The 25,973-nt window shown below is 38.7% G+C and overlaps 2 pseudogenes; both read right to left on the reverse strand.

Moving 5' to 3' along the window:
- Nucleotides 1-1,899: 1,899 nt before the first annotated feature.
- On the reverse strand, nt 1,900-2,466 carry LOC132168958 (protein DMP3 pseudogene; annotated as a pseudogene).
- A 1,151-nt stretch (nt 2,467-3,617) lies between these two features.
- Nucleotides 3,618-25,755, reverse strand: LOC132168662 (sugar transporter ERD6-like 5; annotated as a pseudogene).
- Nucleotides 25,756-25,973: the final 218 nt, after the last annotated feature.

Here is a 25,973-nt window from a genome sequence, read left to right on the forward strand (position 1 = left end):
TATTTTCGATTCATATGCTTTTCAAAGATCTTCAAATTCCTCTTGACTCACCATCAATTCTGTGGTGTGACAACGCTGGTGCATTGGCATTGGCTTCCAATCCAGTATTCCATGCCTGCACTAATTACATTGAGATTGATTATGACTTTCTAAGAAAAAAAGTGGTAAACAAGGACATGTTGACTCAATATATTAGTATGATAGATCATGTGGCTTAATAGAGAAATGATTTGTGTCAAAAATTTTCTTATATTTTTTTCATTTCATCTTACAAATCAACTATTAGATTTGTGGATTTATGTAAACTCCACATAAGTCAATAATGGACCGTACCCCACAAATCTAATAGTTGATCTATTAAATTTGTAAGAGAATTTGAGAAAAATATAGACAAATTATTGATACCAATTATTTCTCGACTTGATATATCAGTATGACATATCGGGTTGCAAACATTTTCACCAACTCTTTCCTCTTCCCGATTTATCATATATGCTCTGTGACAAGCTTAAGGTAGTTCATTTGCCCATTCGCTTAAGGGGAAGTGTAAGGCAACAGTCAAAATGACAGCTGAAGTTAACTCACCACAAAGAAAAACACAATCATCTCATCATCAAAGGAAAGGGAATCATGCACACATGCAAAATTCAATCTTGATCAGGCCATATAAGACAAGTCAATAATGAATATTGAAAAACCTATAAACGAGTACTCCAAATGACACCTATAAGAGGGTTGAATAGGTGTATGCAAATAATATGCGGAATTAAAAATTAAACAATCATACAACCAAAATATGTAAAACAATAAATCACATAAACACAGATATTTTGGTTATGAAGAGGAAACCATTTAGAAAACTTTCTAAAATGTAAAACCTTTCCGGGGCAGCCAAACCTAGGAAATCAATCAACTACAAAAGTATAAGGATTACAAGAAGTTCACATTTACAAAACCTTAGCAATTGACATTCCCTTGCATAAGACAAGCGACTTACTTGACTTCTTCCGCAGTGACCTTTCCAGAACATCTGGCACAATCCTTCTACTTGATCTCCTTTACCGGAACTCTGGTAGACTTCGATTGTATATGATCTGTGATGAAGGCACAACTTTTAACTCTAAGAGAGATTAACCCTAACGCCTAATATCTTAAACGCTCTCTTAGCACATGGAATTCTTATGTGGAATTCCTTAAAATTTCGTGCATAACAACTCTCTATATATAGACTACAAGAAAACCTAGTACTAGTTGAAATGGGAAGAAAAACTAGTTTTAGTTGGAATAGGATTCGTCCATATTTTCGTTCTTATTTTGCGGGACGATTTTGACATAGTTAAGTTCCGAATTGTGAAAATCTTATTTCATAGAGATTTGTATAATTTTGTGTTAGCTTTCCATTGATACTAATTTCACCTCAATCTAATTCTTGAGCCGAAAGTTATGATCTAAATATTGAGACATGTGTATGATCGAAATTTAATCAAATCTGATTTTAAGTCGAATTAAAGAATTCCGATTTAATTAAACTTAACCATATCATATAGGTCTTCTATTATGATTGGTTAAGCTCAACTACATCTTCTAAGTCTTCTCTTGACACAACACCTCGTATGTATGCACTGCAGACGGGATTGCAGATGAATGTATTTTGTCACTGAATTTGGCACTTTAAAACCCAACAAATATTCCTTGTTCTTAAAAAAAAAAAAAAACAGATAACATATCTCACATCTTGTATATATATATAAAGACATCCCCCCCACACACACACACACACATATATATATATGCCTTTAAATTAAATCACACTTGGTTCCAATTATTTCCTTATATCCATAAAACTCTCAAATATATCATCACTATGAGGGGTGGTTACAACTCACAAGGTTGTATATGCTATATTCCTATGCCTCGGCGTCTAGTTGGAAAAAGTATGAAGAGAAAGCTGGAGAATAACCCGGCTCCTAATGGCAAATTCATCATCACTGCATTCTCATTAGCTCCTGCTTCAGGAAAGAAACAGCTCTGCACATTAGAGTTGGTAGCAGCAAAAACCATGAACACCAAAGGCGACACAAAGGCATGAACAAAATCAACCAAGCTGAGTTTGAACTTGTCTAATTCCTTAACATCCTGATCACCATAATTGTAGTTAAAGATGTAGAAGCCATTGAATGTGGCGATGCCATAGTAGAGCTTTCCATCCTGCTTGTCGGTGAAGCTGTCAGTAAATGAGGATAACAAACAAAAGATGGCTCAAAATGCAATGGTGCATGCGGTGAGGCACTCGTTGGGAAGTTGGCAGGAGCCATTGTTGGAGAATGAAGGTGTGAGTGCTTGAAACGCAAGGACAGAGCCGGTTGGGAGAAGGTTAGCAAGGTTGGCCACACTGGCTAGGGTCTTGTGGACAGGATGGTCCGAGCCGCAGTTTGGCGGAGGTTGTGTAGGAGATGGTTCAGCCATGCATGGAAAGAAAGAAAGAAAGAAAGAAAGAGAATTATATGGATTATTGGGTTTGTGTTGGTTCATCCTTTATAGGAAATTTGGAGTACTGGAGATTGGATGGAATGTGCCTATGTCAATCATGTGGTGTCAGGGGGCTTTTTCCAGAGGGATGGCGTCAGGGACTCCTACTTTGGCTTAATTTGTATGCATTACGAAACACAATGACATATATATAAGCTAAAGCAATTTTTTTGCTTGTTCCTTTAGTTTACATCATCATGGATGGCCTCCCTAGTTTGGTGTATATCCGTGTAACGGATATATATATATATATAGCTAACAATTTGTATGAAGTTAAGGTTTGGCTTAACAAATGTTACCACTACTTTTAGTTGATCGACCAACCTTTTGGTTGGTTTTCTGCAAATTTTAGACCATCAGTCTTAGAGATAAAATATTGTCTCGTTTTCTTTTCCAGATGATTAACAATTTGTTAATGTAAATATGTGAGGTATGTCTAACTCAATATTGGCTCCTCAAACTCAATATTAATAACCGTAACTTTAGTGTTGTGCACTTCATCCTAGCTCAGTATCATGCTTCTCTCATCCTTAAGCCAAACATATTAAAAAATTTTATTAAAATATGGTTCCACCTCACACATGCTCATTCTTTACTTAAATTTTCAAAAATCATATAACATTAGCATGTGTTATATGATTTTTGAAATCCTTTTTCATACTTGGGAATCCGTACCCATTTGTAAGTGGCAAACTCATTTATAAAACATTTAAAACACTACAAAAGCATTTAACAATATATAATAAATGCAGCATAAAGATTTGAATTGATAACAGTTTAAACACTTGAAAACATTCCAGTGTATCATAATGCAACATAGAGAGGGGATTGGTTGGGGGAGGATGATAGGATCTCCCTAATATTCCCACAATATTTTTCTAATATATCCCATAATCTTAATGATTTAAGTTCCTAAAATAAGTTGAAATCCTCTCTATAAGAGGATGTAGATGCCGCCACATGACAATTTATCAAGGAAAATACTCAATCGATATGAGGTCTGACCCCTCGAAGCGATCGATTTAATCCCACAGATTCCTATCATTTGTTTAATCCAAGCACACAGATTTGTGATTGTGCATGGTACATGCCAAATTCATCATTTTGCTGAAAATGGATTCATCGAAGCTTGAATTTCTTCTAGTGTTCTCCCCTTAGTCTCTGGCACCAACTTTGCTACGAACAGGACAGTCAAGCCACATATGGTTGAGAATATGAAGAATGTTCCTGACACAAAAATTAAAACATAAAATAAATGTTAAAAAAAAAAAAGTGATAATATTGTAGTTCCTACCCAAAATAACAACTCTGTACGTAGAGGGAGAGAGAGTGATCAAGCATTACCTGCTGAGCTCCAATCCATTAGGAAGTTGAAAGCATATGAGATAATCCAAGAACCTAACCAGCTAATCAATGTCACAAGGCTACCAGCCGAGCCCTTCATATTTATGGGAAATATCTGAGACAGAAATCACTCTTTTTCAGTCAATTATCTGCCTTAATTTCAACTATTTGATCATAAAGGATGAATTTTGAGGTGTAATAAGGTTAACAAACCTCTGACATTATAACCCATGGAATTCCTCCCATGCCTAATGAGAAGGATCATGTGTATACCTGATTGCAGAACCAAACAGATTGACACAGAATTCAGCTAAATCAATCATCATATCTCCAATAACTTGGCTCAAAATATGCAAATGTAGATCAGAAAGGGTGATGGATGGCCAAAATTAGATGAAGAAGGGTACTGATTCCTTTGAGGGCAGTTTTCACACTTCAAAAGAGAAAAAAAAAAATGTATTTCATAAATGCTACTGGTAATTAGACTAAACAAGTATTCATTTGGAGCATTAAAAATCATAGGACTTCCACACTTGAAGGAATAGGAAGACAATTGACCAAACTTGGAGACAAGCAAAACAAAAATTTTCCACTCTGTTTGTTCTTTAGTATATATTATCAAAAAACCAGAAACTGTGTTTGGGATAATTGCATTACCAGTACACCAACAAGGGCTAAAATTGGAGCGATCTCCATCCATTTTTGAATGTCCTACACAATTGAAGCATTACTTTTTGCAAGAAACGCTCTATTCAATTGATGAAAAAGAATTCAAAGAGACATTTGTTCTAGAAAACCTGGAAGAAGAAGTACAACCCTACAAGAATGAAACCTAAGCATGTTCCGGCCGCAGAAACCTGAGAAGATTAGTAGGCTTCAGAATTGGTTTTCATTCAACTGCATAAAAAATTAGACTTACGAACCTTCTTACCAGTATGTAAAAGCGGTCGTCGTCCAGATTTATCCATCAAAATTACGCCCGATGCCGACATTGGAATCTGCAGAGGACTATCAACATCATCTTAAAGAACATAAGCATAAGCATAAGCTGGAATTGTACTAAGAGATTTAAGAACCTGAACAGCAACCATTGCTAGAGTCCCAAGACGACGAGAAAACCCTGCATAGACCACATATTCCTATAATAAACTTCAATTTTCTTTTTTATTTTAGTAAGGTTAATTTTGTCATTTTGTTAAAATTTGGGGTGCATTATCATTATTTTGATAGTTTTGAGAGTAAATTGTCGCAATTAATAGTTTAATGGTAGATTGTCGTAGTTTGAGGGGGTTAAGTAGATTTTACCCTAAATTAATATATATATATATAACCGAACTAACGAGTCGGGCAAACGAACCGGTTGAGCTTTAAACGAGCTGAGCTCACGAGCCTCTATCGTGTTTTCTCAAGTGAGTCGGGTATGTATCATTTTCTAATCGAGCGAGTTTCTACAGTAACAAACGAGTTTGTACAATATCAAGCTCGAGTAATCCGCGCGGGTATCGAGCGGGTTGTCGAACGGACTGGTATATTTACAGCCCTACTTCCATCAATTTCAAATGTTATCAAAGTCCATTCTACTTCACGTTTTAACAGTTACAGAAAATGATAGCTTCAATTAATGTGGTTTCATTTAATTGTTATTTAATATATACACATGTAAGAATGTCTCTATTTAAATAAATGAATAAGTCTGCAATGTTAAAAAGTGTGAGAGACAATTATAATCAGAGTTTGTTTGAGTTCTATTATGATATCAGAGCTATAGGCTAGCGCCATTCAATCCTGTAGTTTTTCTCTTTAGTGATAGCACCGCCCGTGTGGGCTAAAACCCACGCAGGCAGTGCCTTGGCGAAGTTCTCCAACAACACTATCGGTTTTTTTTTTTTTTTTTAAACTCAATTTTGTGGTGTTGTACTCAAACCCGTCGACTCCACATTTTAGCCATTGGTTTATCTTCATTACATATTACCAAATCTAGTCTTAATTAAGGGATGCCTCTTTCTTTCCTCTCTATCACTCTTACTTAATGAGTGATTGATTGATTAAAGTTGGCGCTATCGTCGGATTGAACACATGTTTCACCGTTGGAGCACCCTCATCATCACATTTTTTGCCAAAATAGTTGATGTCCAAGTTACTGCGATAGTAGCTGTTGCTAGCCAAAGTTGCCGTTGTCGGCCAAAGTCCATGATGTCCATGCTCTGGTCATAATAGCCAATGTCATCCAAATTCACTAAAGTCAAAGTTCTGGTCATAAAAGATGATGTTCTAATTCAGGCCATTGAAGCCATTTTTCATTCCTTTGATGTTCAAGATCAAACCTCAACGTACCCACAACAATCTTTTCATTTACGTCACCAAACTTAAAAAACTACCATCTCGTGTCAAAAAGACCACTCTATCAACGTTAAAATAGATGATAAAAGTGGTCACGTGCGCGTGCACACTCATATATATATATTACAACACAATATACAAAGAAAATCAAAATCAAAATTATTTTATTATCACATTTCATTTCAACTCCTTCAAAAATAAATTTGAGGTGAGTAATGTTACATAACTTACATATACTTCCACTTTTTTACACCAAATTTCTCACACTTATACGTGGTTTTTAAAACTACAGTTAAATTTATAATGAGTATAAATTTTAATTCAATGATAATTTTAAAAGCCACGTATAAATGCGAGAAACTAGGAATAAAAATGTGAGAGTATGTATAGCATCAGCGGCGTGGAGTGTCTGCGTACCCCAACCCTTTACGCTTAGTCGGGCAAATGGAGAACAAAAAGCTGGACAAAGCTCCGGCGACAAGTGGCAAATATATGACAATGGAATACTCCTTTTCATGATCTGCTTCGGGAAAGAAACAGAGTAGCACGTCCGTACTGCTGACAGCAAAAATCAAGAACACAAAGAGGGAACCAAATGCATGAACAAAGTCTAAGGTTTCGATTTTTAACTTCTCCAATTCCTTCTTGATCTCTCCTTCCTCTTCCGGGCGATTATCGTAGTTAAAGACGCAGAGGCCTTTGCACGTGGCAAAGCCATAATACAGCTTGTCGCCATGCTGGAGGCTGTCGGTGAAGGAAGAGAGGAAGCAAGTGGCGGCACAAAATGCGATGACGAATCCGACGAGGTACTTGTTGAAGATTTGGCATTTTCCGTTTCCGGTGAAAGATGGGATCAGCGCTTGAAACACAAGAACCGTGCCGGTGGGTAAGAGGTTTGCCAGGTTGCCTGCTGCGTTTGCCATTTTTTGTTTTCTTAAGCCACTGCTTGCAGTTGGTGCTCTTTTCTGTATTGGAAATGAAGGTGGGTAATTCTTTTGATCGGTGAGGCTGTGGCATGGTGATGGTGACGGTGATGGCGCAGATTTTGATGGGGTTTGTTGGGTTTCTTGCGGATCGTGGTTTGGCGGCGGTTGTACTGTTGGTGCTCCGATCATGGGGTTCATTGGTTGTGCTTGGGCAGACATATTTATAAAGATTGGTTGCTGTATTGGTCGTAAGTCTGGTTGTTGAACCATGTTGTTGGAGTCGTGGTTTGGTGGGTTGGGCGGCTGTGGCCAATTAGCTACTTCACAAGTGAGGTTGGAGCCATTGTATGGGAATGGTATAGGTGGGTTTGGTAGCACGACATAGGTTGGTTCGGCCGTGGGGTGATGAAGTGAGCCTCCTGCAGGCACCATTATTGATGGGTTTGATTGCGGCAAAGATTGATCAATATTCATTATTGATGGTGTGCTTGGATGTACCACAATTACCATAGGCGATTCAGCCATGGAGGCTTGATGGCTAACATGATCCTGCTGCAGGTTTTGTAGAAGAGGTATAGATGGATTTGGTTCATCAACTTGAATAGAATATGAATCAGCCATGGAGAGAGAGAGAGAGAGAGTTTTGTGTTGGTGTTCTTGGCATGTGAGAGCAAGCTTTATATAGGCAATTAAGAGGTTGAGAAAGAGAGAGAGTTGGGAGTGAAAATGCATTACTTTTTTAGGAAAAACTTTGCTTAATCTCTCAATTTTCATCGCTTTAATCTTAAAGTTTAAAAATTCTCAATTTACTATATCAAATTTTAAAATATTTGTAATGTCGTCCATCCGTTATAATTTTATGTTAAATCTTAACAGAAGCCTTGAAAATTTTCAAAATATCCATTTTAAAAAAATTATTTAATTAATTAATTAATTTTTTTTTTTTTTTTTGTATTTTTATAAATTAATTTTACATGGTATAAATGCCATTTCACCTCAAACTCTAACAAGTGGGGCGACATTGCAAATGTTTTAAAATTTAAGGTAGTAATTACAAAAGCGATGAAAAAAAAAAGAGTTTGGATGGATAGTGGAGCTGTGGTCAATCATGTGCAGGTTAGAAAGTGCTTCAATGGCCCAATTGTTTTGCCATAAGAATCAAGAAAAGCAATTTGTTTGGTCCTTTCAAATGGTTATGTCAAGACAGTGATATCCGATATTGCAACATCAAGATAGATGCCCATTAAGATGGAATATATATATATATAAAGTTTTTTTTTCCTCTCTTTTTTGACTGCATTAGTTTATGTTTTAATAGTATAGCATTATAAACTGTCTTGTTATTTTAGACTCTGTCTTTTCTCTAGAATTCCTTATCTCTTTTCTTCTAGACAACACCAAGAAGAACTTTAAGAGGAGGGAAGATTTAGATCTAGATCTTCCCTCATCACCTTTTACGGTAGCAGTGCTCGGTGTCTTTTCTGTAGGCTCCACCGATCTTCGTTTCTGGCAGGTTGCTTTAGATCTAGTTTGTAGATCTAGATCTAGATCTAGTCTCTTTAACTTTATATCTGATCGTCTTCTTCGACCAAGGTGTGTATTCTGAATGGATGTCTACAATGTCATGCTCCTCCGCTGCTGCTTGTGGAGTTTTTGTTTTTTTTGTCCTAGCCTTCGAGTTGAGGATGGATTTGTTGTCCTGGCCTTTGGGTTGATGATGGAGTAGGTCGGTGTGGGGGCTTAACTCTCACGGCCGGATTTTTAGCTTCTAGTTGTTTTTATTTTTGTTTTGTATTTGGGCTACCCATGTTTTAGATCTAGTCTGCACGAAATAGATCTATTCCTTAAATGTAATTGTACATGGGTTAGCGGAAGCTTGAGTCATTTTTCTGACTTTGTAATCTTCATAGCTTTTGGTTACGATTTTTTAGAGCTGTCTACTCTGTGATGTAAGAGCTTTATGCTCATGAAATTTCATTAATGGAAGTTCCATATTTTTCAAAAAAATAAAATAAAATAATAGCATTATAAGTGGTAAAAAATTCAGGTACAAATCTTACCAAGTAAAAATTAAAAAATAAAAAGAAAGAAGAAAGAAGAAAAGGGAAACAATTACAGTGTTGAACGACATTGAGAACATGTCTCAGTAACAAAGTCCCTGGTTGTGCATTGGAATCATATTCTAAACGAAAAAGTACGTTTTCATCATTTAAATCACCAAAACCATCAAATAACTGTTCTTCAGGTTTCTTGGAATTTCAGAATATCAGCTCAGCAAGAAAAAAACACAAAATGGAAAGAACTGATCCTCCATATATATTGTCATATATGGTTAAGCCTGCCAATGACGTGAGGCATACAATTCCAAATAGTGCGAAAATTGGCTTGATTATCTTAACTTTTAGTTTTCTTTTGGAGCAAATATACTTTAATTAGTTCTCTAAACTATCACTATATTTTTATTTATGCCTCTAAATTTTTTTAAAAAGTGTATTAGAGCTTATACTATCATTGCGTGTCAAATAAAACACTTTTGCATTTTATTTCCAAAATCCCCTTGACGTTATTAAAAAATAACTTGATGAAAAGGGCCATCATTAATTTTTGGTATTTTTTTAATAATTTTAATTTTTCATTTGAGAAAAATATACTTAAGTCCCTTAAACTAACAACCGTTTTCAAAAGAGTCTCATACGGATTGACATGTGTGATACTTGGATATATACATCAAATAATTATTTTTTGTTGTAAAAAAAGCCACTATATTAGCCGTTATAATGGATGAGAAAATGATCATGTGCCTTGCATGTGACCAATTTGACCAAAATCTTCTGAAACACTTACAACCCTTTGTAACATTTTAGACTCCTTACACAGACAAGCTCCTCGCTCACCTCCCTAACACCTCACTAGGTTCTAGCTCCCCGCCAGTCCGACTTTTTGTAGAATCCTTACCAACAACAACGATGAGGGTACTCAAATACTTAAAGGGAATGATTGATCATTGTATTACACCAAAGGTCCACTCATCTTCAAACCTACTGTGATTCGAATTGGGCAGAAAATCCAGATGATTGCCGCTTAACTACTAGTTTTGGAGTATTGTTCAACTCTTGCTTAGTTTCTTGAAGTGCAAAGAAGGAAGAAGTAGTATAGTAACTGAACACAGAGGATGAATATTAGGCAATGGCAATCACCATCACAAATTTATTTTTGATTCATATGCTTCTCAAAGATCTTCAGATTTCTTTTCACACACTACTAATTTTGTGGTGTGACCACACTAATGCTTTGGCATTGGCTAGCTTCCAATCCATTATTTCATATCCACACTAACCACGTTGAGATTGATTGAGTACTTTCTAAGAGAAAAAGTGGTAAACAAGGACTTGTTTACTCAATATATCAGTACAACAGATCATGTGGTTTGATAGAAAAATGATTGGTGTCAATATTTTTCTCATACATATATATATTTTTCATTTCATCTTATAAATCAATCATTAGATTTGTTGACTTATATGGACCTCACATAAGTCAAGGGTGAACCCCACAAATCTAGTGGTTGATCTATTGAAATTGAAAAAGAATATGAGGAAAATATAAGCAAATTATTGACACCAATCATTTATCGGCTTAATATATCAGTATGACAGATTGAGTTGCGAACATTTTCACTGACTCTTTCCTTTTCTCGATTTATCATGCTTTGTGACAAGCTTAAGGTAGTTCATTTGCCCATTCGCTTAAGGGGAAGTATAAGGCTACAGTCAAAATGATAGCTCAAGTTAACTCTCCATAAGGAAAAACACAATCATCTCATCATCAAAGGAAAGGGAATCATGCACACATGCATGCAAAATTCAATCTTGATCTTGCAATACAAGACAAGTCAATAATGAATATTTCTTATTCTTAAAATTAAAAAACAGATAACATATCTCACATCTTTTATATATATATATATATAAGCCTCAAATATATCATCACTGTGACTATGAGGGGTGGTCACAACTCACAAGGTTGTATATATATCCCATATTCCTATGCCTCTGCGTCTAGTTGGAAAAAGTGTGAAGAGAAGGCTGGAGAATAACCCGGCTCCTAATGGCAAATTCATCATCAGTGCATTCTCATTAGCTCCTGCTTCAGGAAAGAAATAGCTCTGCACATTGGAGTTGGTAGCAGCAAAAACCATGAACACCAAAGGCGACAAAAAGGCATGAACAAAATCAACCAAGCTGAGTTTGTACTTGTCTAATTCCTTAACATCCTGATCACCATAATTGTAGTTAAAGATGTAGAGGCCATTGAATGTGGCGATGCCATGGTAGAGCTTTCCATCCTGCTTGTCGGTGAAGCTGTCAGTAAATGAGGATAACAAACAAAAGATGGCGCAAAATGCAATGGTCCATGCGGTGAGGCACTTGTTGGGAAGTTGGCAGGAGCGCGCCATTGTTGGAGAATGAAGGGGTGAGTGCTTGAAACGCAAGGACAGAGCCAGTGGGGAGAAGGTTAGCAAGGTTGGCCACACTGGCTAGGGTCTTGTGGACAGGATGGTCCGAGCCGCGGTTCGGCTGCGGTTGTGTAGGAGTTGGTTCAGCCATTCATAGAAAGAAAGAAAAGAAAAAGAAAGAAAGAGAGAATTATAGGGATTATTGGGTTTGTGTTGGTTCATCCTTTATAGGAAATTTGGAGTGGAGATTGGATTTAATGTGGCTAAGCATGAACATGTCAATCATGTGGTGTCAAGGGGCTTTTTTCAGAGGGATGGCGTCAGGGACTCGTACTTCGGCTTAATTTCTATGCATTGTATACGAAACACAATGACATATTAAATTTCTGGCACAACAATTTGTTAAGGTAAATATGATCGATCCACAAATGTCTTGTTTGCAGCAGCTAGCACAGAAACATAGGATCCACAAACGGCAATCAGTTAAGGTGCTGAACAATAATACCACAGCTGTTGAAGGCTAGCTTGCAACGCTGCAACTATTAGGTATATTCATGAACTGTAAGCCCACCTTAATTGTATACTTGTTGGACATGTTTAAGCCTAACTATTAGGTATGTGGACCCAAGCCTAACACTTCCATACCTTTCTCTGATATACATATGCATGATGAGGATAACAACGTTGTTGAACAATTGGGAGTTGTAGGTATTAGAATGCTTTCACATAATATTAGGTTGTTATGTTGGAGTATTAAAGTTTAATAATTAATACTAAACATAATCTTTCTTGTTGAACTCAAAAAAAAAAAAAAAACTTAAATCTTTCTTAATAAAACATAAGTTCGGAGAAAGATTTCATAAATCAATTTCTTTTAACAAACTTGACATAAATTATAATTTCTAAAGGAGTAAAATATTTTCGTTTCACTTGTTACTTATGGTCTTGCGTACTACTACACCCCGTATGCTTGGGATTGTGTGATCAAATGGCAACACCCATGGCCACATATGTGCCCTAACTAGCCAATTAACTACTATGTGCACTCAGCATTGCAAACATATTAATGGTCATATATTCACGTAATCGTAACTTCAGTGTGGTGCGCTTCATCTTAGCTCAATATTGTGCTTCTCTCATTCTTAGGCCAAATGTACTAAAATACTTTTCTTAAAATATGGTTCCACCTCACACATGCTCATTCTTTACTTCCTTAAATTTTCAATAATCATATAACATATGTACTAAAATACTTTTCTTAAAATATGGTTCCACCTCACACATGCTCATTCTTTACTTCCTTAAATTTTCAATAATCATATAACATTAGCATGCGTTGAAGGCTAGGGTACCTTTTCCTTACTTAGAACTTTGAGAAAAATACATTTTACCCCCTTGAACTATTCAGTACTTATTTGCACTTTGACCTCCAATGTTTAAAAAGTGACACTTGACCCCCCCTCCCCCTCAAACTTTCAAATTGTTACAATTCGACCGTTCTGACTTTTCTTTTCCCAAAATGCCCCAATCCCAAGTTAAAAGAAAAAATTTAAAAATTAAGAGGTGTCCGGTCTGGGGTGGCTTCGCCCAACTGGGGTGGCTGGCCACCCCTTAATTTTTTAATTTTTTAATTTTTTTTTAACTTGGGATGGGGGCATTTTGGGAAAAAGTCAGAATGGTCGAATTGCAACAATTTGGGAGTTTGGAGGGGGAGGTCAAGTGTCACTTTTTAAACATTAGAAGTCAAAGTGCAAATGGGTGGATAGTTCAAGGGGGTAAAATGTATTTTACCCTAGAACTTTCTTTGTTTGAAAATTCTCTTTCATACTTCAGCATACGTACCCTGAGAAATGATAAAACTCATTTTCTCAACTATCTTTCAACCATTTCTGTATAGTGAATGGACAAATCTACCATTAAATTTTTGTGAGACCCACATGAGTCCACAAATCCAATGGTGGATCAATTTGGAGTAATTATAAGGAGGACTAGAATCCTCCTAGAGTTATCCCAAATGTGATGTGACATTTAAAATTATCATTAAATTTAAGATGATCATTATTGAATTTTAACTAATGGTGATTTCAAATGCCACATCATATTTGGGAGGACTCTAGGAAGACTCTAGTCCTCCCTATATTATTACTCATCAAGTAGATATGCAAAAAGAGATTGTTAAAAAATAGTTGAAAGAATGATGTGTAACATGTTTCCGTACCCATTTGTGAGTGACAAAATCATTTGTAAAACATTTAAAACACTTTAAAAGCATTTAACAATATATAATAAAGGGAAATACTTGGTGTTCTTCTAGTGTTTTCCTAGTATTCTCCCAACTGTAATGTAGCTTCTAAAATCACCAATAAATTAAAAGTCAATAATGATTCAACGGTAATTTTAAAAGCCACATCACAGTTAGGAGAACACTAGGAGAATACTAGAAGAACACCTAGTATTTCCCTATAATAAATGCAGCATAAAGATTTGAATTGATAACAGTTTAAACACTTGAAAACATTCCAGTGTATCATAATGCAACAAAGATAGGGGAATGGTTGGGGGAGGATGATAGGATCTCCCTAATATTCCCACAATATTTTTCTAATATATCCCATAATCTTAATAATTGCATAATTGCAATTATTAGTAGGCTATTCTATAATGATTTATGTTCCTAAAATAAGTTGAAATCCTCTCTATAAAAGGATGTAGATGCCGCGGCATGACAATTTATCATGGAAAATACTCAAATCGAATTGAGGTCCGACCCCTCGAAGCGATCAATTCAATCCCACAGATTCCTATCATTTGATTAATCCAAGCACACAGATTTGTGATTGTGCATGGTACATGCCAAATTCATCATTTTGCTGAAAATGGATTCATCGAAGCTTGAATTTCTTCTAGTGTTCTCCCCATAGTCTCTGGCACCAACTTTGCTACGAACAGGACAGTCAAGCCACATATGGTTGAGAATATGAAGAATGTTCCTGACACAAAAATTAAAACATAAAATAAATGTTAAAAAAAAAGAAGAAGTGATAATATTGTAGTTCCTACCCAAAATAACAACTCTGTAGAGGGAGAGAGAGTGATCAAGCATTACCTGCTGAGCTCCAATCCATTAGGAAGTTGAAAGCATATGAGATAATCCAAGAACCTAACCAGCTAACCAATGTCACAAGGCTACCGGCCGAGCCCTTCATATTTATGGGAAATATCTGAGACAGAAATCACTCTTTTTCAGTCAATTATCTGCCTTAATTGCAACTATTTGATCATAAAGGATGAATTTTGAGGTGTAATAAGGTTAACAAACCTCTGACATTATAACCCATGGAATTCCTCCCATGCCTAATGAGAAGGATCCTGTGTATACCTGATTGCAGAACCAAACAGATTGACACAGAATTCAGCTAAATCAATCATCAAATCTCCAATAACTTCGCTCAAAATATGCAAATGTAGATCAGAAAGGGTGATGGATGGCCAAAATTAGATGAAGAAGGATACTGATTCCTTTGAGGGCAGTTTTCACACTTCAAAAGAGAGAAAAAAAAAAAAAGTATTTCATAAATGCTACTGGTAATTAGACTAAACAGTATTCATTTGGAGCATTAAAAATCATAGGACTTCCACACTTGAAGGAATAGGAAGACAATTGACCAAAGTTGGAGACAAGCAAAACAAAAATTTTCCACTCTGTTTGTTCTTTAGTATATATTATCAAAAAACCAGAGACTGTGTTTGGGATAATTGCATTACCAGTACACCAACAAGGGCTAAAATTGGAGCGATCTCCGTCCATTTTTGAAGGTCCTACACAATTGAAGCATTACTTTTTGCAAGAAACGCTCTATTCAATTGATGAAAAAGAATTCAAAGAGACATTTGTTCTAGAAAACCTGGAAGAAGAAGGACAACCCTACAAGAATGAAACCTAAGCATGTTCCGGCCGCAGAAACCTGAGAAGATTAGTAGGCTTCAGAATTGGTTTTCATTCAACTGCATAAAAAATTAGACTTATCAACCTTCTTACCAGTACGTAAAAGCGGTCGTCATACAGATTTATCCATCAAAATTACGCCCAATGCCGACATTGGAATCTGCAGAGGACTATCAACATCATCTTAAAGAACATAAGCATAAGCATAAGCTGGAATTGTACTAAGAGATTTAAGAACCTGAACAGCAACCATTGCTAGAGTCCCAAGACGACCAGAAAACCCTGCATAGACCACATATTCCTATAATCAACTTCAATTTTCTTCTGATTCCTGTCAAATCTAGGTACCATTAAAAAACGATCCTTTTCCTACCAGCTGATATGAATATAGCACTTGCATAAAATGCGATGCCATTGACCCCTCCAAACTGTTGTAGTACCATCAGGCCAACTCCAACCTAACCCGTTTTTATGTCAGCCATAAAAGGATCAAACAAGTGTCAAAAATAAAATAAAAATGCCACAGTAATTACTTCAGAAAGCTTACAATGAGTGAATGAGCATATTTCCATTGGAATAAGTCAAGAAAACTAGCTTCTGTATAGTCCTATAAGACAATTTGAGAACCATGTCAATGCTTGTTTCTAAGCAAAATTGTTGGAAAAAATAAAATCTAGGCTGAAGCTTGTAATTATGATAGTTAAATTGGAAACAAAGAGTATTGACGTATGAAGTGAAGAAATTACTCTGATCTCATCAGCTTCCTGGGAGATATCAGCATTCTTCCCCCTAAGGCGCTGTAGAGCAGCTTCACACTCTTTTTCTCTACCAATCTTTGCCTGCAAATAAATAGAATCATCAATTAAGCATGTCATCAATGCTTGAATTTGCCACTTTATACCATTTAGATATGTTTGTTCAATATCAGAAGCAATGAATAACACTAGAACGCTTTTGTTTTTCCAATATTCAAAGACATATCTGGAGAGCACATCACGAGAATTTTATTTTTTTTTGCGAAAATTTTGCACAACTTACCAGCCATCTTGGTGACTCTGGAATGAAAAGTAGACCAAAAAGTTGTACTAGACATGGAATAGTTCCTGAAATAAAGAAAAATAGTGCACCCTAATTATGAAATTACCTTCGAATGAAAAGAATACAGGACAAGAGCAGAGAAAATTACCAATCAGAGCTAAAACCCGCCAGTTCACAAAAGCTCCAATTAGATATGTGAACGATACACCACAACATATCATCAACAGTTGAACTAACAGTTAGTAGGTGAATGAGTGCTGAGTTTACATTGATTTCCAAATTTTTGAGGATTTTGCTCTACCTGATGAACAGTTGTAAACCCTCCTCGAAGATTCTTGGGTGTTATTTCTGGTATATATATAGGTACCTGATTGCAAACAGAAATGCAATTAAATTTCTTGTGAACATTAAAGATAATCCATTAGAATTGCAACTCAACGACTTACCACATAAGAAAGAAGTCCCATCCCACAACCTACAAGCAGTCTCCCAACGTCAAGCCACCAAGGGACCTTTAAAGAAACACCAAATATTTGTTGAAGTATTGATTAAATGATTAAATTTATTCATTCCCATCAGCTTAAGCTTTTGGGATAGTGGTGATTTAACATGGTATTTGAGTCAGAAGTCCTAAGTTCAAACCCTAATTCCGTCAATTCACCCTCCATTTAATTGCTTTCAATTAAATATTCTACGTGTAAGAGAGAGAGAGAGAGAGTTATTTTTCAGTCATAGAATATCCAAGACAACCTAACTACATTTGTTTACATTAGGGCACCTGTGTGCATTAATCATTCTGCTTAGTGACCATAGCTTCATGAATTGGAGACAACCAAATGAAGAGAGGGGGGGGGGGGGGGGGGGGTGGTGTGTGGGTGTATGAGTTGGTCAGGATTCAAAACCTTAGAGAATACTATGGTAAGCCAGCCTGCTAGGCAGAATATCTCTGAGAAGCCCATTGTCTGCCTTGCAAAACAACCAAAAAATTGAAAAGTTTGTGATCTTTTCGGAGTTTGACACTTAACAAAACGACTAGATATAACTCCACGGTGATGGAAATACTTACACTTCTTCTACCTGTGTAATCTGCTATTTTGCCACTCACTATTGCACCTATCATTGCTCCAATTGTCAATATTGAACCGAAAAGTGAGTACTGCATTATGAACAAATAATGTCAAGAACATTAGACACAGAAATGCATAGGGCAAGCAAAAGGATATAGACAAAGGATTCAACAATGTGAGGGTGGTGTGTGGGTGTATGAGTTGGTCAGGATTCAAAACCTTAGAGAATACTATGGTAAGCCAGCCTGCTAGGCAGAATATCTCTGAGAAGCCCATTGTCTGCCTTGCAAAACAACCAAAAAATTGAAAAGTTTGTGATCTTTTCGGAGTTTGACACTTAACAAAACGACTAGATATAACTCCACGGTGATGGAAATACTTACACTTCTTCTACCTGTGTAATCTGCTATTTTGCCACTCACTATTGCACCTATCATTGCTCCAATTGTCAATATTGAACCGAAAAGTGAGTACTGCATTATGAACAAATAATGTCAAGAACATTAGACACAGAAATGCATAGGGCAAGCAAAAGGATATAGACAAAGGATTCAACAATGTGAGGGTGGTGTGTGGGTGTATGAGTTGGTCAGGATTCAAAACCTTAGAGAATACTATGGTAAGCCAGCCTGCTAGGCAGAATATCTCTGAGAAGCCCATTGTCTGCCTTGCAAAACAACCAAAAAATTGAAAAGTTTGTGATCTTTTCGGAGTTTGACACTTAACAAAACGACTAGATATAACTCCACGGTGATGGAAATACTTACACTTCTTCTACCTGTGTAATCTGCTATTTTGCCACTCACTATTGCACCTATCATTGCTCCAATTGTCAATATTGAACCGAAAAGTGAGTACTGCATTATGAACAAATAATGTCAAGAACATTAGACACAGAAATGCATAGGGCAAGCAAAAGGATATAGACAAAGGATTCAACAATGTGAGGGTGGTGTGTGGGTGTATGAGTTGGTCAGGATTCAAAACCTTAGAGAATACTATGGTAAGCCAGCCTGCTAGGCAGAATATCTCTGAGAAGCCCATTGTCTGCCTTGCAAAACAACCAAAAAATTGAAAAGTTTGTGATCTTTTCGGAGTTTGACACTTAACAAAACGACTAGATATAACTCCACGGTGATGGAAATACTTACACTTCTTCTACCTGTGTAATCTGCTATTTTGCCACTCACTATTGCACCTATCATTGCTCCAATTGTCAATATTGAACCGAAAAGTGAGTACTGCATTATGAACAAATAATGTCAAGAACATTAGACACAGAAATGCATAGGGCAAGCAAAAGGATATAGACAAAGGATTCAACAAACGGATTTTGCATAAAGAAATATTATACAACATTTCATATAAGGGAGCTCAAACAGTGACTTCTTCATGAAGATAGGTCACTCTAAAATTACCTGAAGTCCTGCTCTTAAGGTAATATTTAAGGAGAATAGGAGCATAAATACAATAATTTTCACAAAATATCAAGGATACATATCAATTGAGACAAACAGTTAAAAAGTAAAGAAAATCTTATTTTCATAGCAGAAACTGTTATTTTTTTTTGATAAGTAATAAGAAGTTTTATTAAAAAGCGTATAGGCGCCCCAAGGTACACTGGGAGTATACAAAAGGATTACCTAACTAGAAGGAGAAAAACGAAGAAGAAAATCATCATAACTAATTGAAACAGGAGAGACATGCGCAACGGTCCAAAGGTACAAAGTTTGAAAACAAGAGGCTAAAATGTCTTCCCAAGTCCCCTCCACATCCTCAAAGCACCTATTATTCCTTTCCCTCCATAGACACCAAAAAAAGCACGTAGGCACCATTTTCCACACCGCGGCACTCTCCCTCCTCCCCGAAGACCACCAACAAGCGAGAAAATCCGAAACCCTCTTCGGCATCACCCAAGACAACCCAAACCGACCGAAAAAGGTGCACCACAAAGTATAAGCTACCTCGCAATGAAGGAGAAGATGATCCACCGTCTCCTCGGACTTCTTGCACATACAACACCTGTTTGTCACAATCACCCGTCGCTTTCTAAGATTGTCCAGGGTCAAAATTTTTCCCAAAGCCGCCGACCACACAAAAAAACTCGCCCTCAGAGGAGCTTGGGTACGCCACACACTCTCCACGGAAATCCTCCCCCAACAGGACTCGCCAAGGCGGCGTACAGGAGCTTGACCTTGAATTGGCCTCTTTTGGAAGAATTCCACCACAACCTATCTTCACACCCTCGCCTCACTTGAGTAGCATGTAACACCTGGAAAAAAGAAGCCAACACCTCCACCTCCCAATCATGCGCTTCTCTAGAAAAGCTCACATTCCACTGGTTAGTGCCTCCCAACACCTCCATATGCTCCGCCATTGAAGCATCCTTAGCGCATGCAATGCTAAATAAACCTGGAAAGGCATGCTTAAGAGCCAAGTCACCACACCACAGATCGTGCCAAAAGCGCACCTTAGACCCCTCCCCAACCTGAAATCGAGTAAACCTTTGGAAATTGGCCCACCCCTTCCTGATGTTCTTCCATAACCCCACCCCCAGAGGACCACCCGGCTCCAAGGAACACCACCCTCCCCAAAGACTACCAAATTTCGCATTCACCACAGCCCTCCACCAAGAATCTCTCTCTAACCCATAACGCCACAACCACTTCCCTAAGAGGGCGCGATTGAAGACCCTAAGGTTCCTGATACCCAAACCTCCCTCCTTCATCGGGGTGCAAACCTTCGCCCACCCCACCAGGTGGAACTTGAACTCATCGCCTAGACCTCCCCATAAAAAGTCCCGCTGCAACTTCTCGATCCTCATTGCCACACTACCTGGAATGGGAAAGAGTGACAAATAGTACGTCGGCAAGTTGACGAGAGTACTCTTGATAAGGGTTACTCTCCCCCCCTTAGACAGATAAGATCTTTTCCACCCGGCCAACCGACGTTCTATCTTCTCAATAACTCCATCCCAAATATGTGTAGCCTTGCAAGAGGCCCCTAACGGCAAACCAAGGTACCTAACAGGCAATGAAGCAACCCCACACCCCAGAATCTCAGCTAACCTGTCCACTTGGACCACATCCCCCACTGGAATAATCTCCGACTTGGCCAAATTAACTTTCAACCCGGAAACGGCTTCGAACAACAGAAACACACTCCTCAAATACCGAAGCTGGGCAGGCCTAGCATTACAAAAAATCAAAGTATCGTCCGCAAACAAAAGATGAGATGTAGTAATATTACCGACCTGAAATCCCTCAATAAAACCCCCGTTCACTGCAGCCGAAATCATTCTGCTTAGAGCTTCCATAACAAAGACGAACAACAGAGGAGATAAAGGGTCCCCTTGTCTCAAACCCCTGGAGCTACTGAAGAAACCATTAGGCGAGCCGTTAATCAGGATTGAGAACCGCACCGAAGAAATACAATGTTCAATCCAAGAACACCAAATCCCACCAAAACCACATCTCCTAAGCATGTATAACAAGAAACCCCAATTCACATGGTCATAAGCTTTTTCTAGATCCATTTTGCATATAACCCCTGGCTCCCCAGATCTCAGCCGACTGTCTAGGCATTCATTAGAAATCAAGACAGGATCGAGAATCTGCCTACCTTTAATAAAGGCACTCTGGGATTGAGAAATGACCTTACCAGCATAACCTTCATTCGATTTGCTAACACCTTTGCTATGATCTTGTGCATACCTCCCACAAGGCTAATAGGCCGAAAATCTCTGAGATTAGTAGCTCCGGGAATCTTCGGGATTAGCGAAATGAACGAGGCATTAAGGCTCTTCTCAAACCTCTCCCCAGCATGAAAAGCATAAAACACCTTCATTACATCCTCCCTCACCACCTCCCAACAAACTTGGAAGAATGCCATAGAAAACCCATCAGGACCCGACGCCTTATTGCCATTCATTTTAAACACTACCTTCCTGACCTCCTCTTCTTCGAAATCTCTCTCCAACCATCTAGCCTCCTCCTCCGAAATGGAATCAAAGGAGATACCATCCACCATAGGCCTCCAGTGACATTGCTCCGAAAAAAGTCTTTGATAGAACTCAACCACATACTCACTAATCTCAGACGGATTTGAAGAGATGCTGTCTCCAATCATGAGAGAGTCCATAGAATTGTATCTTCTATTAGAATTAGCAATGGAGTGAAAAAATTTCGTGCATTTGTCTCCTTCCTTTAGCCACATCACCCTGGACTTCTGCCTCCAACTCACCTCCTCCATAAGCATGCAATTCTCTAGCTCTCGAGCCACATCCGCCTTCCTCCTAACTTCCCCTTCCTCCAAAGCCCTACTTTCTTCATTCGCATCCAATAACCGAAGCTCTTCAAGAAGCATCCTCTTATTCCTATCAAGGTTACCAAAAACCTCTTCGTTCCAAATCTTCAAATTCAGCTTTAAGGCCTTTAGCTTGCTAGCAAACACGAAACTTGGCGAACCATGAAACTCATATGAATCCCACCATTTTTTCACTTGGGCCACAAAACCATCTGCTTTAAGCCACATGTTCTCAAACTTAAACGGCCTCTTCCCTCTTGACACTTCCCCCATCTCTAGTAAAATTGGAAAGTGATCCGAGCACAGGCGAGAAAGTCTCTTTTGCTTAACCCCTAGACACCGAGCCTCCAACTCCGGAGAAATAAGAAACCGATCAATCCTTGACCATAGGGGGGGATCATTTGAAATAGACCATGTATACAAACCCCCAATCAAGGGAAGATCCATGAGCCCCTGATCCGAGATTAAATCCGAGAATTCCATCATGGACGAGTCTAAATGAGCATCACCTGATCTCTCGCTGGGAAATCGAGTTGCATTGAAATCACCCCCAATACACCAAGGCATATCCCACCAGCTAATAACACCCGCTAATTCCTCCCATAGAAGCCTCCTGTCCCTATAGAGATTCGGGCCATAAACCCCAGCAAACGCCCAGACAGAATGATCTCCACTGTTTCTAAAAGAGATTGCCAAGGTGTAAGACCCCACACAAACCTCGACCTTCTCCACCACCCTATTATCCCACATAATTAAAATACCTCCCGAAGCCCCACTAGAATCCAAACAACACCAATCCACATGACTCCTCCCCCATAAACTACGGACTATACTGCGAGACATCTCCTGAATCTTGGTTTCTTGAAGACAAACAATATCGGCCTTCCAATCCCTAAGCATATTACTCACCCTCAGGCGTTTATCCTTCCTGTTCAGCCCTCTCACATTCCAAGAAAGTATCTTTAACTTCATAATGACACCACCTGCCCCCTCCCCTTCCTATTTCCGCGACTTGAACTCGCCCCTTTAGTATCATAGTTCACAGAACACTCCAAATTCCTAATCTCCCTCTTACCCTTGGCCCCACTACTCGTATTCAAAATCATCTCATTGTTCCGACGTTCCTCTTCCAAGAAGGTCAAAAGCGCAAGCAATTGTAACTTGTGACCCGTGTAAGAGATCCCCACAATCGGATAAATCTCATTAGCACACTGGATTACCCAATCCGAGTATCCATTCACACCCCCATCATTGGGCCCGTACGACTTCAAGGGAGAAGGCATACTGACCTCACAAAAATCTGTGTCTACAACTCGAGCTTTAACCTCCCTGCCCACCTTCCCAGCAGCGTAATCAGCTATGGTCCTAGTGTCCTGCAACAAGCCCAGCCCCTCACAAGCCTCCAGACCTGCCTGAAGCCCATCTCCCTGCGCCCACGGCACCAGCCCATTATCCTCAGTCAGAGCCGGAACCATAACTCCCTCCCCTCTGACCTGCGACAGCAACTCCGACTGGATAGGAGGCTCACCAGGCATAACACGAGACCCCACACTGCCAGAATCCACTCCCGGCGCTACCTCCCCTGTTTCTGCGATCATCACCATCGTCGAGCACTTCTCTTTCAACAACTGGGCCTGACCTGCCGAGCCTTGGACCACCAAACTGCCAGAATCCACTCCCGGCGCTACCTCCACTGTTTCTGCGTTCTTCACCATCGTCGAGCACTTCTCTTTCAACAACTGGGTCTGACCTGCCGAGCCTTGGACCACCAAACCTTTCAACGACGCACTATGGGAAGCTCCGGCAAGCACTGAGTTCTTCTTGCCGTCAGAATGGGCTTCGGTACGCTCCACGCGGCTACCCAAGCCTTCGACAGGGCCGCTCTGAACTACCGGCGAAACTGCCGGCGAGAGTCTCGGAGCATCGGCCACGGCTCTCGTCCCCTCCTCTCCAGGACCCAGGGTCGACGCTGCCCCCGCAATCCCAACAATGGGCATCACCGGCGGAGTCTTCACCTGTGATTATTTGTCAATAAAGATAGTTCAAATGCTTGAAAATGCTCTAACAATACATTTTGCAAGAGTAATTAGAACCTTATAGTATTACACCCACCTCTGCCACAGTAAGGCCCAGGTCCTCCATGATTCCAGACTGGGCACATGATGAGTATCCTATCTGCAAAAAAATTAGTTTTATACACCATTTCTGTCAGTAGTCAGCATATCCAACCACTAGGCATCGCACATAGAGATACCCAGTGCAGTCTTACTCTCAAATAGTATAAAAGACTTTGGTTACTATCCATATAAAAATCTATATGCTGATAGTTTAGATGCATTTTGTTGTGAGGGAACATTGTGAGTTGAGTCCCACATCAAGGAAATGTAGAGAAAGTAAGTAGTTGTGATGCAGCGTGGCGTAATAGAAAGCTGAATCTACAAGCACGTACACAACTCATAACTCTCCCACAAAACCAAGAAAAATCAAGGAATTTGCCGGAAAATTGAGGAAAACTCTCCCTAGAGTGTTTCTTATTGAAAAACTTGTAAAATTCCTAAAGTTTGGCGGCCAAGCCATCCTTATTAGGCTTAAGTAAAAGTAAAGTTGCAGCTTTGAAAAGCAAATTACAAAACTACGCTGCCACGATCTCGGTTGAACGAACATTAAGTTCGGTCGAATGAGACAAAATATTGCATTCTCAATTGAACGAAATATTGACCAAACCTCTTGGGAATTAGTATTGGTAGACCTCATCTCTTCGATCAAATGAACTTCGACTGAATTATCAACTGAAGCTCTCGGGAATTTATATGGAACATCCCTTGGACTCAATCGAACGAAACTCTTTCCCTCAAATTTCTTCATGAAGTTATTGGCTAGCCTTAAGCTTACGTACATTTGATCTCTAAACTCTTGACAAAAATTTTGTATGGGTGTGACTAGAGGTACTACAATTCTTTTACAAACTAGCATGGTACTTCATGCGACACTTTTCACGTCAGCCACTAAAATGTAGACTGTTATGTGGCACTTACTATATGTACAAATTGTTGTGGCATTCAAGGCCAACCACTAAAATGCGAGCTGTCGCACGGCACTCATTTCCATAAAATATTGATTGCCACGTAAGTTTGTAAGAAAACTGTAGTAAAAATGCAGTACCCCAATCATTTTCCATTTTCTATTCAACCAATGCTGATATAGGACATCATGTTCTTCGTTCGAAGATTTTTATTTTTAATTTTGTAGTTTTTATAATTTTCTAGAGTAAGGTAAATAGTCTTTACATGGTTTGGAACTATGATAGTAGAATTGTTCAGTAATCTTTTTCCTTGTCAGAGTTCAATATTCATCAATAAGAATTTCTCGATTTTCGACACTTCCTAGAAAATGCATGAATTTTGAACTATGCTATTAGAATTGTTCAGTAATCTTTTTCCTTGTCCTAGACAACTCTACATTTCCTAGAAAATGCATGAATTTTGGACTGTGCTCCTGCTCAGCATATTCCACGTGGGACCACGTGGAATATGCTGAGCAGAGCACGTATGGGGACCCTGCTGACTATGGTACACCAAGCTCCAGAGTAAGAAAACTTACAGCTGAACCAAAAACGTAGGAACCGGAGACAGCAACCAAAGTAGTAAGCACAACTGCACCCGTGGCGGAAGAGGGTCCACTCTGCTCACCACCACCACTAACGCCGGCGTATGCTTCATGCTTCTCTTTGGGAAGTAGAGGGCTTGAGAGTTGTCCTTCTTCTATGCTTTCTCTGCCCATCTTGTATGATCTTCTTGGATGGCAAAGAACTGCAAGGAACAGAGAGGGAGAGTTTTGTGTGTTAATGAGATGTTATGAGGCAAAGACAAGAGGGGAAGTAATCTATCGATCAATTGAGAAAGTGGCTGAACAAGACCCACTTTTTGAGGTGGCTGAGGACCCACTTCAGGGTGTGAAGCTTTTGTCTGCCTTTTTAACACATTTCGCATGTGATGTCGTCTATGCTCTTTGTCTTCTTTATA

Source organism: Corylus avellana, chromosome 1 (assembly GCF_965113065.1).
Source record: "Corylus avellana chromosome 1, dhCorAvel1.hap1.2, whole genome shotgun sequence".
In the NCBI taxonomy this organism is placed as follows: domain Eukaryota; kingdom Viridiplantae; phylum Streptophyta; class Magnoliopsida; order Fagales; family Betulaceae; genus Corylus; species Corylus avellana.